Source organism: Gigantopelta aegis, chromosome 10, assembly GCF_016097555.1.
Source record: "Gigantopelta aegis isolate Gae_Host chromosome 10, Gae_host_genome, whole genome shotgun sequence".
NCBI classification, from domain to species: domain Eukaryota; kingdom Metazoa; phylum Mollusca; class Gastropoda; order Neomphalida; family Peltospiridae; genus Gigantopelta; species Gigantopelta aegis.
Window position 1 is genome coordinate 40,921,172 of NC_054708.1, and position 13,683 is coordinate 40,934,854.

At 36.5% G+C, this 13,683-nt stretch overlaps 1 long non-coding RNA gene across 1 annotated transcript; it reads left to right on the forward strand.

Moving 5' to 3' along the window:
* Positions 1-3,328: 3,328 nt before the first annotated feature.
* On the forward strand, positions 3,329-8,522 carry LOC121382618. Its single transcript, XR_005959192.1, has 2 exons — positions 3,329-3,626; positions 8,347-8,522. It is a non-coding gene; the product is annotated as an uncharacterized LOC121382618 (long non-coding RNA).
* Positions 8,523-13,683: the final 5,161 nt, after the last annotated feature.

Genomic DNA, 13,683 nt, shown 5'->3' on the forward strand with positions numbered 1-13,683 from the left:
TTATGTCTTCTTTCAAGTTCGTTATAGTTCTAGGTACAGAGTTTATGACGAATCATCACGTGTTTAATGAAGTAGCCAATATTTCACATTTCCTATTACGGAAGTAAAACAGTCGCTTAATAATAATTTAAAAAAAGCTCACGCGCAACTTCGGATTGTCAGAAATAAGTTTTGACAGATAAGCTTATTCACAACCATATGAGTGCTCGCTTGAGGTGCTTGCGTCGCAGGATCGAACCACCTCGTTGGATCCATTCAGCTGACTGGGTTTTTTTCTCTCGTTCCAACCAGTGTACCACAACTGGACAAAGCCGTGGCATGTGCTTTCCTGTCTGTGGGAAAATGCATATAAAAGATCCCTTGCTTTATTAGGAAAAATGTAGCGGGTTTCGTCTGATGACTACGAGTCAGAATTACAAACGTTTGACATCCAATAGCCGGAAATACTTAATCGTAGCCAGCAGGATGTAACATCTCGCGAAATGCGATTTTAAGCTACGCCCTTTTTCGTAAGTCACGCCCTATGTCACAAAGGAGTCTAATGTTTCCACGGAAAATAAACATAAATATGAACGAGTAGGCCTAATTCCCTACTATATTGGTAAATTATGCCAAATATAGATCTGTGTTATTGTAACGAGCATTTAATAAAATATTAAGTAATACAAATCAGTTTTATAACAGCGTTTTTCAATGTGTTTTTTTCTTCTAATCTGTACTTCCGATGTGTTAACATACCTACGCAGTCCGATAGGCCTACACTTGCCGTCAACTCAACAACCAAGTTTATGACAGATGTATCGGACTACAAACAACGCTGCATAGTTAATCGTTTGTAAACGTGACACAATATTAATAATACGTGAATAATATAATATATATCGCTTTTTTCTTCTTCTTTTTTTTGGGGGGGGGGGGGGGGGAAGGTGGTTAACGCCTATATCAGATATTAATATATATACAGTATATGTAAAAATGAATATATAATCGTGGGTTAATTCATTATCTACCACCTACAGGTAAGGTGAGGGAATGGGGTTAAATGACCTAACAATGTGGTATATTATATATATCAGGGCCTACATGCTATTTGGCTAATGTCAGGGCTTTAGATTGTACCAAAGCTGCACATATACTATATATGCTGGGGTTAGTTTTTGCAAAAATTATAAACTTCACATTTCAATTTTATCATTATCTAAATGATCAGGGTATATTTACAATTTGTTATTTGTTATTTTCATTTTCTATTTTTGTAAAGGTGGGGCGGGACGTAGCCCAGTGGATTAAGCATTCGCTTGATGTGAGGTAAGTCTGGTATCATTCCCCATTGGTGAACCCATTGGGCTATATCTCGTTCCAGCCAGTGCTCAACAACTGGTGTAACAAAGGCCGTGGTATGTACTGTCCTGTCTGTGAGATTGTGCATATAAAAGATCCCTTTCTGCTAATCGAAAAGAGTAGCCCATGAAGTGGCGACATCGTGTTTCCTTTCTCTCTATCTGTGTGGTCCTTTACCATATGTCTGACACCATATAGCCAGAAAAAAAATGTGTTGAGTGCATCGTTAAATAAAACAGTTTCTTCCTTCCTTTATTTTTGTAAAATTATACCGGGTATGTGAATAACCTTACTGTATGTTTCCTATCCATGCTAGGAATAGTTCTAGGAAAATGAGACACTTAAGAATTTAATAGGCTGGATTTTAGAGTACCGTAACCACTGACGGTACAAGATCATCCACTGAGGGTACTTTTTCCTTAATATGTAGCCCAGTGGTAAAGCGCTCGCTTGATGCGCGGTCGGTCTGGGATCGATCCTCGTCGGTGGGCCCATTGGGCTATTTCTCGTTCCAGCCAGTGCACCACGACTGGTATATCAAAGGCTGTGGTATGTACTACCCTGTCTGTGGGATGGTGCATATAAAAGATCCCTTGCTGCTAATCAAAAAGAGTAGCCCACGAAGTGGTGACAATGGGTTTCCTCTCTCAATATCTGTGTGGTCCTTAACCATATTTCTGACGCCATATAACCATAAATAAAATGTGTTGAATGCATCGTTAAATAAAACACTTCCTTTCTTTGTTAACTAGTGTATATTTTAACTAAGTAAACACCTTCTTATGTAGACACTAATAATTAAATATGTATATGGTGGATTAATCCAATATCTAAATGATAAGGGTAGATTTCCAAATTATAAGAAATTATTATTACTATTTTTATTTTTTATTTCATTTAAAAAAAAAATATATGTGAATAACCTTACTGTATGTTTACTATCGGTGCTAGGGATAGCTCTAGGAAAATGAGACACTTAAGATTTCAATAGGGTGGATTTTATAGTACCTAACTACCTGGGGTACAAGATCATCCACCGAGGGTACCTTTCCCAAAATATGGTGTATATTAATTTACTTATTTGTTAGCTAATATATATTTCAGCTAAGTAAAAACCTTCTTATATAGACACTAACAAATAAGTAAGTATATGATGGATTAATCCATTATCTAAATGATCAGGGTAGATTTCCATATTATAAGAAATTATTATTATTATAATTTTATATTATTATAATTAAAAAAAAAAAAATGTGAATAGCCAAATGCTAATTTTGGTTCAAAGTGTGCACAATTTGGTGCACATCAGTAATCTACCGGATGCCACCCTTGAAGAAAAATCCAAGATGGCGGCCAAAATGGTGGTCAAATCAGGGAAATGGCTATAGCTTGCTTATAAATTGGCAGATAACAACAATTATTGCATCTACCCTATGGTTTTAGGAGCCAAGTAGGGAACTGGTGCTATCAAAATTCAGATTTAAATAAATGGGCCATGTAAATACATGATGGTCACCAATAACACATTTGATTAAAATGTGTTCAGTTATGTTTGTTAATGGTTTGACAATATAAATTCTAATTTGCTGTCAAAGTATTGCTTAAACATTTCACTACCTGTAATTCTGGGGTTTTTTTAAAATATTTATACCATCTCCTATTAATGAGCCATAAATTTGCAAATGCATTTGAAGAAATCAGTCACTTGATTTTGAGGAAATAGATATTAGCCAAGAAGTGTGTAATTTGTTAACAATTAGGCCTACAGCAGTGGATGACTTCATGTGTACTTGGTAATGAGATAATGTATTTATAATCCAACCTACTGAAATCTTAAATTTATTATTTTCCAAAAAACTAGGCCTACCGTAACTACTGTTGTGTTGTTGTTGTTATTATTTTTATTTAGGACAATTGTTATTACTAATAATTATAATTAAAAGTAGTGGGCAACATTTTTGTAATCGGTTTGACCTGTACTCATTTATACAGTAATTATTTTAAATTATATATTCTGTAGTTGTTGGATGATTTTTGTTCATGTTGTTTATTTGTTTATGAAATTAAGTTGTACAGACGTGCATTACAATTTTGTCACGTTTAGATAACCGTAACCACTGGTGTAAGATTCATCAAAATATTGGCGGGATTATCCTACAGAAGAAGAGCGTAGGAAAACAAACAACGACCGGCCTGGTTTAGAGGGTGTGTTTGTTTAAACCAATATGCTGGGAGAAAGAGCTGGACAACAGGGGTTGTCCTTTTCAGGGTCCAGGCAGGCAAAGGTACATACAAAAATCCACGGGCCTGCTGATATTAATAAAAATGTTATAGCCACTAAGGCTATATAGAAACATATAGCGAAATTAATTGTGGTCTGAGGCCATAGGCTAGACTATTTCCTTTTTTTAAAGGACTATTTTCGTTCTTTGCCGGTAGGATGGGTCTTGAATTAACGGGTCATGTGACTTCCTAGTTGAGTGTCGTCTTGCGCTGATCGGTGTATCTTAGCAGATCAACGCTGGAGGACACTCGAGCGTGTGACTTCCGCGAATGGAGATATCAAATGTTTCTGATGTTGACCTCTCTACGTAGGTCCTTAAACTGGAACAACTTTATATGATTTTGATAAGTTTAAGTTAAGTTAAGATAAGTTCGTTAAAACCATATCGCACCTAATGCCGTTCACTATCACTCTACATCCTTGGGTGTAAGTGACAGTGTAGGCTAACTAGAAAACGTGCAGATTGAACTTCATTTTGGGGGTCAAGTGGCAACTACCGTACTACCAGCTAATTTGGTTGGTTTTTTTTTTTTTTGCTATCTAACAGGTGAAAATTACCCAGAAATGACGTAATTAAACAGCCAAGCAAAATGATGGGTAAACGCATCAAATTTAGTACACATTGTCTTAATTTTCAACTTTTAAAAGAACCGACTTGTCCAAGATACATTATAGTGACCAGCTTGTATTTTCAAGATGGCTGTCACATAAAAACCTATTGGTACTAATATCTCGCCACCCATGCCATCTAGGTTCGCACCTTTTTGTTCTAACAGTATATTTTAGGGGCAAGGAATGCAATTACATTGTTAAAAATATCACCAGATAAATTTTTATAAAAGGAAGGAAATGCAGAGAAAAATTACTCTGGAAACCTATTTTGTGTTACCAGATTCTCGCTTTTGTATTGTTTTCTAGATTTACTTTAGAGGAATGCTTAAGCAAGGTCTTTGGACGTGCATGCATATTCAACGATATATAATGCACATTATTGCTTAATATCAACAAATATAATCTTATATTTAATTAATAAAACGGTTAAATGTGACGGCTATTATATATAACGGGCGCAGCCATTTTGTACTATCCCAGTGAATACGCCTTCTGGCGAGCCGGTTGTTACGTAATACTTTACGTGTCACGTCGGGAATTAGTTTTAGAACTGAAGAAACAAACGAATCTGATTTTTGCGAATGCATCGCAATCTTCTGTAATAAATTCCATCCCAGTAAGCCAGCAATACGTATATATTATTTTTTAAATTCAAAATAAACCACCATTGTCAACGTGTCGAAGTAACTGTATTATGTTTTGTCCATACATTAACCCACGTACTGAACTGATAATCGGAGTGTTTCTACAGCCTGCACCACCAGGTTGGATTCTTTTTTAGCGAGATTCCTTGCCTTCACATCATTTCTCCGGCTAACTTATGTCGACTTGTGTTTCCGTGTCTTTAGACCTTTGTTCAATATTTTATGTTGAAATTACTTTCTTTTTTAATATTATTAAATAGTCCGATCCTCTCTTCTTTCTCATTTATTTTTGGACTGTCCTAAAATGCTCCAAATTATATAACTATTCGGCCAATTCTATTTTATTTTCGGCTTGTAATTTTTTATTTTGTTTTTTAAAAATTCTGTTAACTTTTTTACCAATTGCTATTTTAAAAATTCTGCCCATTTTCAACTGTAACCCCCCCTCCCATCCCACCCCCCCCCCCCTCCACCCTCCACCCCCGTTCTGTCCCGGACCCAGTCACTGGCGAAGTCAGAGATTGTGCCCGGGAGAGACGTGCTTGAACCGTAATTGGATATAGTGAAGGTGTCTAGATAAAAACAAAAATACGTGCCTGTTTTATTAAGATCACAGGGTATTGTGGGATAACCTGCCACCCCTAAAATAATAATGGACATTATCAGCCGTCCTGATTTATTGCTGTAAATAATTCTGTAAAACCCTTGATTAAGTAGACTTTCCCATCTAAAATCACAAAACTGACCAATTACGTAGTCCCAAATAAAATAAAATTATCCCTTGGGTATCGTGAGTGGTCGTTTTTTTTCCAATATACTGTACCAATAGGCCTAATAATATGCATTTTGTTCTTTGGATTTCTTAAAGGGTGAGTAAACTAAAACATAAGCCTTATGTGTTGGAAAGATGCATACCCGGACCAACAAAATATACTGACACTTTAACAAATAAAAATGCGTAATTTTAGTGTTAATAATAATAAAAACAAAACACTGTCATTATTCCTGCTAACTGGGGGCAGCCATTTTCTTTTGTTTTCGATGCGTCCGGTACAGCTAGCTTAGGGCGAAGTAACGTCAGCTCCTGACCAACTCCTGTATGCAGTGCAAACAAAAGCAGTAATTTTTGACAAGGCGCTTCTCTTTGATCAACCTGACTTGTAAAACAACATAAATGACGTGATAATATAATAAACTATTTAACCATATATATTTCAAGTTGCATTAACGGAACGAAATGGGGTTATAGTATTTTTCTCTGTTAAATAACCCAAAGGAAAAATATACACTATTTGGCCTATTAGTAGAGTACGTTGGAGCAAAAACGACAACCCTCGATACCCAAGTGATACTTTTCTTTTCTTTGGGACTACGTAATTGGTCAGTTCTGTGGTTTTAGATGGAGAAAGTTTACGTAATCAATAGTTTTATAGAACTATTTTAGGGGCGACAGGTAATATTACACAATACCGGTATGTATTTTTGTGTCTAAACAGCGTCAATTAATTGGGTCGTCTGGCAGAAACCCTGTATAACCCCATTTTGTTCTAGTAATGCAAATTGAAATATATTTAGTAAAGGTGTGCGGTATTACCGGTATTTTTTTCTGTCGTGGTACGTACCGGTACGTTGTTTACTGTACCGGTATACTTCGGGACTTTCCGTGGACGATAACTTTACAGAAATTTCCGAGAAATTAATTATCAGTGTCATGAAACAAAATACATAATTTCGAGAAATTATTTAAAAAGCATCCAATGTTAATGATTGTTTGTGTTCCATTAAAAAAAAAAAAAAAAAAAAAACCCAGAATTTCCCAAAGTATCTAGAATCTCAAAACGTTGCCACTAACAAAAACATGGTTGATGACGAGTTTGTTGTTCGCAACACACGTGCGATATTGGACATTTGCTCTGTTTTTCGTCAGTCGCAAATTACGAAAAATAATAAAAATTGGCAAAAGAATTTTAGATTTGGCGCAAAAAAAATGGAGAAATTTTTTTAATCTCGATTTTTATTCACCAAACATGCTTTCGACCAGTTTTGTTCGACAGATATGCCTCGCGGTATGCATAAGCGCTATTTGCATGTCCGGGTGACCAGTCTACTATTCAATTGTGAACCGTTTCTCGTAAAGCTACAAAATGCGATCAAATAATATGAAATACTGTTCAAAACATGCATTGTTGATACTGAATGTTTTATTACTAGCTACAAGGTGTACGTTTTGTCACGTTTCTAGCATTTTGTCGTATCAGATAATGTAAAATTTAGGTCTCGTGGTTGAGTTCATTTTACTGAAGTTAGGTACCGCATACCAAAACAAAATTTAAAACATTTTTTTTCTTTATGGTCATAATTTCATTAAAACTGTTGCTCTTATTGAAAAAACATCACTATATTATCCAAATGAAGCAAAATAAGGTCGTAGTAGCCTTGTACTTCTGTGACCAAACATGACCGACATGACGATTTTAATTGTCGTTTACGTTCACTTTTGTAAATAAAAAAATAACAGAGAAATTTCCTTTGTAAGCTTATAGATGTTACAAGCAGTTATTAATGTTGCATCTCTGAAAATTTCAAGTGAAAATATAAAGGGTTACTATTATTTCTGATAACATATGTATTCTTGGGGTAGGTTCGAAACTGCTCCAAAATTACAAAAACACAGACATCTTGGAATACGTAATTTAATGACATAATAATTTATGCAAATGTTACATCAGAATAACATTTTCAGTTCACATTTATTCACGCTTATACAATAATGTACATCCAGACCAATAATAAAAAGGAACACGTAAAGGTTTAGATCGCAGATGGAAAATGGATACACGTTACATGAAAAATAAGCTTCTTGTTTCAAAATATAAAAAAAAATAGAACATATATATTTACCTAGACTCATAATAATATTGAATATTTGAAGATTTCAATAAAAGATGCAATAGAACTTATCATCTGTACTGGTCTTTTAACTCAAACCAGTAAAAACCTATCACACGACGAATGCCAATGCTTGGCCAATAATGTTTAATCAATTTCTTAAGTAACTATTTACATACTTTACACCTTCAATGTCATTATTAGAAACAAAGCAATGTAAGTAGCCATATTTCACCTTTGAAAGGAATGTCCAAACACTCATAAAATATCAGAAAGGTAAATTTCTATCCAGGAAAAATATCCCCAAAACATATTTTAGCAGCTGAAACACTGAAGGCATGAGACAGCAGTCACACGTGTGCTAAATAATTAACTAAATGCAGCTATGATTATTTTGGTTCAATAAAGTGCTGTATAAAGACAAATTCAAACAATTAATTATTATAAATATAACTATATACCACAATGAATTATGATAAAATTTTATGGCCAGATCTACCAAATTTAGCATCCATGAAAGAGTATTAGTCTACATTTGTCGATGAATTATTGTCAAACACTTCATTTCTGTTCCAGGTTCTGTCACAGATGGAAAGAGAAAACATAACAGCATCAAGCTTGAAGTATAATTGAATCTACTGAAAGTTGTCTCATAACCACGTGTACTCTCCCACTCTGTTTCCATTTCTGGTTTCTCCATAGACGCACTGAGACTACAAATTTCCTGGAATAAAGAAAAATACCCATTATGACCATGGCTATTTATCTTTTTGTTTCAAATATTGTAATTAGTTTGACATAATATTTGTAAATAGAAATATTCATTACATCAGATGAAACACCTTCAAATGTTTTTTCTGTATGTAGTTATTTTCACCTGTTCAAAAGGCTATCAATAGTGCCACCTCACATATGCCAATTTTAAGCAGAAACTTAATGTTCAGCAGAGTTCTTCATTAAAAAAAAAAATGATTACCAGCATTAATAGAATTAAATCGTGAGACATTATCTTTTTTTCTTATTTATAAATAGACTGAGACTTCAACTGAGGATTTTATTGGAATGTGTGCAACTATTTTGCACATAAATGTAGAGGTGCATATCTTAGATACGGTAACTGTGAGAGTAACATACACTGTCATAATCTAATATTAAGTGTACTTCGTAGATCAGAACGTGTCATTGTGGGATCATCTGTTAGTCCTTAGCTGATGGGGGAAGTATTCTCAACTGTAAATATTAATTAGAATATTTTTTAAATAATTATTACAGAGAACATTTTGTTTTTAAAATTTTGATTAGTGACAGTGCTATCAATTTAAGAATTGATTAGCAATTGATCGCAAAGAATTGATCGCGATGCTATACAAATGTTCGTTGTATTAAATATACTAATCTCATCTACTTTACAGTTTAGTATCTTTTACAAATAATTAATTCTTTACCATTTTAACAGTAATATTCATTGATGTTAAGACGATTTAACTTCAGCTAACTTGAACAATAATACATTGTAGCAAACTAAAAACATAAAGGGACCTGTTTGCCTGGGTCATCAACTGAAATAAAAGTAGCTATATAAAAGTTACTGGTAGTTAATAGCTACTGGTATAAACAAAATGGTGATAATAGAATACATTCGTTTAAACTTTGTCATTTTCATTATTTTTCCAGTTCAACTGTAATGATAACTACAGAATTTATTCATCTGTTATGTTTATTTCATTTACATTAAGGTCTCAAAATACAACAAGGCTCTACAACTATGTTTTACCTATAAGTATTAGCTATTCTCTAAATGAAATGTTTAGTCCTGCTTAATGGTTACTTAACTTTAGAGGGAAATAGAGTGTAAACTGAATCAGTCAAAATCTCTACTGGTAGGTATTTCATTGTAGTATGTCATATTTGTTTGGCCCCTAAGTTCAAAGGCACATAGATGCCATTGTATGCTGAGCAATTATTGTATCACTGATTCGCAGTGATTAGTATGATGTCATTACTAATGTGGTATACCGTGGTACGGTTTTTTTTCGCGGTACCCAACCCTAATATTTAGTTAAATAGTTTATTATATTATCGAGTCATTTACGTTGTTTTACAAGTCAGGTTGATCAAAACGAAGCGTCTTGTTGTAAATGACTACGTTTGTTTACACTGTGCATACAGGAGTTGGCCCCAAGGTATAATTCCGGACGTAACGAAAACTTCTTCTTCTTCTGCGTTCAAACACTGTTGGTTACGGCTCTTAATTTAGATCAGAATGTGTATGTTCCTGATGAACTGTGTAGTGTTGATCAGTTCACATTTGGTTCCCCATAGCTTGTCTCTAAAGTGCATCGGTATTGGCCAATAGCGTGTTTTGTCGGTGGTGTTTTTGATTCTGGTTAGGAGATGGGATGCCAGAATTTCTGCTTTTTACTTCCAGCCTTGGACAGTCTGTTGGTCTCTTCATTTCCACGGATATCACAGTGGAATGGTATTCACTGGAGTGCTATGGTTCTTGTCTGTGAGAGCTCGGATAGTGCTCTCTGTAGTGAGCCACTTGTGTTTGGTTTTTTGCTGGTGACATGACAGTTTCCAGTACAGACCTGCAATCAGTTAGGAAATGAAGAAAGAAATGTTTTGTTTAACGACGCACTCATCACGTTTTATTTTCGGTTATATGGCGTCAGACATATGGTTAAGGACCACACATATATTGAGAGAGGAAACCCGCTGTCGCCACTTCATGGGCTACTCTTTTTCGATTAACAGCAAGGGATCTTTTATATGCACCATCCCACAGACAGGGTAGTACATACCACGGCCTTTGATATACCAGTCGTGGTGCACTGGCTGGAACGAAAAATAGCCCAATGGGCCCACCAACGGGGATTGATCCCAGACCAACGCAATCAGTTAGGAAGACAAGACGTGTTTCTAGTCCTGCGAGGGTACTACAGATGTTGACAGCTTCCAGTTGGGCAATCTGTTCAGCTCTGTAGTTGGTGGAGAGCTTTCCAGTAGGCAGGGATCTGAATATATTTTCCCCAGTTGGAAGTTGTATATATATTCCGCTGCCACCATTTGTGATGGCCTGTTCGGCAGAGCCGTCGGTGTAGACCTGTGTCCACTGGGTTGTGTTGTATTCCGTGTCAAGAATCTCTTGCGTTAGGGCCTTTTGTTGTTGGGGAGACAGGTTTTCTTTTCTCTGTATGCCTCGGATTGTAGTGGAGATACGGATGTCTGTCAGGCAGCTATTCATGTTGTCTGTGTCAGTCAGGTGTTCTATTTCGATTGTGATGTTTGTGATGATGTCCTTGTGCTGACTGCCTTTAGGACATGGTTGAAGCTTTGTCTTTTTAACCTGTTCTTTGTTGGCTGTGTGATTCTTTCGCAGGCTGAATGAGAAGGTGGTCGCTTCAACTTTTCCGAGTGAATCAGAACCTGTTCCTTTCTTCTCTATTTGAGAGGTTTGATGCCTGTCACCTTTTCCATCTCACTGATGGGTGTTGTTTTCATAGCTGTGATGATAATGCGTAGGCCTCTACTTTGCACCCTGTCTAATTTGTTGGTGTTTGATTTGGAAGCTGTAGCCAGTGCTGGTATTCCATACTCCATTACGGGGCGGACTGATCCAGTGTAGAGTGTCTTGAGAATGCGGCTGTTAGCTCACCAGGTAATGCCTGCCAATTTCTTCATTAAAGACAGTCTTCGGATAGCCTTTCCCTCTGTCTTTTGGATGTGCTTACTCCAGGTCAGTCTTCGGTCCAGGGTGATTCCCAGGTACGTGGGGGTGTCTTTCTGTGGCAATTCTCTTCTATTCATGTATAGATGGAAGGTTTCCCGCTTGTTGGACAGTGAGAAGCATGTGGAGACAGTCTTGCTTGCATTTACTTCTACTCCCCAGTCAATGGCCCACTGGATAATATGGTCAAGTGTGGTCTGCATGCGAGTTGTTGCTATGTTGATACTTTCCGCTGCATGCCATATGGCCACGTCGTCTGAAGGGAGCGTGAAGGGCTCGTGAGATGCGCTGTGGGACATTTTTCATGATGTCAATGATGAACATGAGAAATAGTGTTGGGGAGATGACACCTCCCTGTGGGACACCTTCATTAAGCTTCACAAGGTGGCTTGTTTCCCCTTCCATCTTGACTCGAGCCGTTCTTTGAGACAAGTAGTTCCTGATCCAGTAGTACATATTGCTGTTGACCCATTCTCTGCGAGTTTCAGAAGTAGCCCTTTTTTCCAGACCTTGTCAAATGCTTTAGTTAAGTCAACGAAGGCAGCCAATACTTGGGTTCTTTTCTGGGAAAGCATTTTCTATTTCCTGAGCGAGGTAGACTAATTGGTCGGTGGTGTTTCTGTTTCTTCTAAATCCAGTTTGGCTTCAGTCTAGTAGTTGGCTGGATTCTAGGTGGTTTAAGAGTCTTCTGTTGACCATTATTTCCATTAGTTTTCCTAGGCAGCTAAGTAGGTTGATCGGTCTGTAGCTTGCTATTTTTTTTCCCTTTTCCTTTCTTTAGGATAGTGTTATCATTGCCTTCTTCCACTGTATAGGGAATTTTCCATGATTGGTTGAAGAGTTTTAAAAGTAGTAGTCTTGCTTGTGGTCCTAGGTGGTGGATCGTTTCATTGGTGACTCCATCTCGTCCAGGTGCCTTTTTCATTTTGAGCAGTCTTAATAGCATAGTGTAGCTCATGTGATGTGAAGTCCTGTGTCATGCTTTCTTGTGGTTGTTTTTGTTGAAATATTTCCTGTGTGGAGGTTTCCACTTCTTTGGTCCTTTCCTTCGACATGTTCAGATTGCTGACATTCTGGAAGGCATCGGCGAGTATGTTTGCTGGCATTTTTCCTGTATGTAGTCTACCAGTCTTCGATCACAGTTCTAGAGAATGCCGGTGGAGTATCTTCATTCAGGGCTTTTGCCAGGTTCCAGAGCTTTTTAGTGCCATGCTCTAGGTTTAGAGAGCTTGTCTTTTCATGCCAGCTCCGCTGTATTGCTTGGTTTTTAACTCTGCTGAACTCTTCTTTTGACAAGTTGTGTGATTTGATGTTTTCAAGTGTTGGATCTTGTTCCATTTTCTCTCTCGCTGTTGTGAGATCATCATATATGTATATTTTCTGTGAGAGACACTTCTTCACATAGCTGCTCAGTATTTTCTGTGTAAATTGTCCAGTTTGCATTCTTGTAATTCCAGCTTGGCTCCTTGCGTAATGTTGCATATACTCCTTTGGATGTTATTTCGAGTCACAGGAACATGGTCACTTCCACCAAGTTGCTTGCAGACTGTCCTTTGTGTGAGTTTTTCAATATCTCCTGTTGCCATTGCCAAGTCTGGTGTGGACATCGTCTTCCAGGCTCTGGAGTGGCAGGTTGGGGTATGGTGAGGCTGGTTGATGAGGACGAAATCATTATCCAGCATCCAATCTTCTACTTCTTTTCCTCTGCTGTCTAGGTCATGTTTTTTTTATTAACTGTATTACGTCATAGAGTAACCCGATTAAGAATTGATTTATTTATTCCATACGCCACTGGCGTGGAGTTTCTATTGAACCTTTAATTCTCACAGTAACATATACACTTCAGTGCACTCCAGTGCATGCATATCTGTTGTCACATCCCCTCAGACTTGCAACCACACTTTAAAGATTCACTTCCAATTTGTCAAAATGCCATTTGGTCGAACAATAAAATAAACATTTCACCATTATCTCCATTTGGACCAGTTCACATTTGATTTGATTAATATTATTTTAACAGAACAACAAACACAAGACAACAATTAAATATTTTAGAAAATTATTAGAAAATATAACACATTAATGAACATTTTAGTTAATAATACTAAGGGATTAGTTTGAAAATTTGTATATGAATGTTTGATATGAGTTAATATAGTACTCGAATATACCTTGCATTTTAT